Consider the following 696-nt stretch of genomic DNA (forward strand, 5'->3'; position numbering starts at 1 on the left):
GTGCAGCACGCTGCCCAGGGAGAAGAGCAGGAGCCGTTGGCCTTCTGGTCTGGAAACGGTTGCGAAGCAGGAGAGCCGGCCCTGGCAGGCACAGCGGCTGGTGGCAATACAAGTGTCACCCGCTCCCTGTGCAGAGAGACGGAACCCTGTCTGCTGCGGAGAGAGGAGGGGATGAGTAGGGCAGGGCGCGTGCTCCACTCTTAGGAAGGAGTCTGGGCAGAAAGCATGCCTGTCCTGAGCCTCTGGGCTCAAGGAGACAGCAGCGCTTTGGCCAACTGTCCCTGGGGCAGACATGCGCTAGCCACCAGGCGCCTACGCTAAACTCGCAGAAACAGCTCCCTGAAATAATGGGGAGTAAGACACCTTCTTCCTCCAGGATGTGGAAGCTTGGAGGAGGCACGAGGTTTAAGGGGAAGGGCTGGGGAGAGACCCCCAAAGTCCCTATTCAGTGCATGGGCGGTGTGCATGGATCCTGTCACCTCTCCTTTCCTGTGTAGAAAGCACTGGGCTTGTCCGCGAGTACGACTGAGCGCCAGAGTAAAAGGCCAAGCGATGCCTACACTGGGAGATGGTAGTGTGTATAGGGTGCCATCCTAGGCTCCGCACGCTACTGCAGGGTTGTGGCTGTGTCTGCTTAGTTCGGCCTGGCAGGGTGAATCCAGGACGCGAACATTGAGCCCGGGAAAAAAGGCCCAA

This window comes from Mustela putorius, unplaced genomic scaffold (assembly GCF_011764305.1).
Source record: "Mustela putorius furo isolate JIRA1106 unplaced genomic scaffold, ASM1176430v1.1 tig00000988_pilon_pilon_pilon, whole genome shotgun sequence".
Classification (NCBI taxonomy): Eukaryota; Metazoa; Chordata; class Mammalia; order Carnivora; family Mustelidae; genus Mustela; species Mustela putorius.